Source organism: Haplochromis burtoni, unplaced genomic scaffold (genome assembly GCF_018398535.1).
Source record: "Haplochromis burtoni strain Fernald_Lab_line unplaced genomic scaffold, NCSU_Asbu1 Contig_667, whole genome shotgun sequence".
Classification (NCBI taxonomy): Eukaryota; Metazoa; Chordata; class Actinopteri; order Cichliformes; family Cichlidae; genus Haplochromis; species Haplochromis burtoni.
Window position 1 is genome coordinate 219,548 of NW_024583028.1, and position 689 is coordinate 220,236.

The window sequence follows — 689 nt, forward strand, 5'->3', positions numbered from 1 at the left end:
CACAACAACCAATGTCTGAGCAGAACTCAAACCAATGCCATTATCAGCACTCTCCAAAATAATCTTTGTAGCAAATCCATTACTGAAACTAAATCCAGAGTCTTGTGTCAGAATGCAATTTGACCTCATAGTGAGTCACACCCTCAAGAAGATCACATTAAATGAACAGTTACTACAAACACCTCAATGACTGAGAGCAGATCTGTTCAAACCACATATGGATTCAGTGGTGGGTTTTCCTGGCATTTCAAACACATCGTATCGATTACCTCAGGATCATCCCCACTGTGGACTGTTTCACAGTCTTTGCACTCAGTCGTACACTACTGGATGATGCTCATGCTTGTAAGCAAATTAAAACTATTTCAGCATCACTGACATTATGTCTCCTCTGTAGGTTCATGTACTTGCAGAGTAGTTCAGGGTGCCAGGTGGTGTTTGCTGGCACAGCTGCTGCATATCACTCAGACTGATTCTCTTTTTTATACAGTAGCATGCTGGGACCTGGAGACTCTCACCAATCAGTCTGAGCTGTTGTTTAGCTCGTTCCTTACCATACTGGGTTTTTGCAGAGTTCAACTTTTTGTTTCTATACAGGTGTCTAGTGTAAAGACTCACATGGTGTTGCAGTCAGCATAAAGTGGCATTGAGCTACTCCATGCAGGAAGTAACTGAAAAATCACATCAGA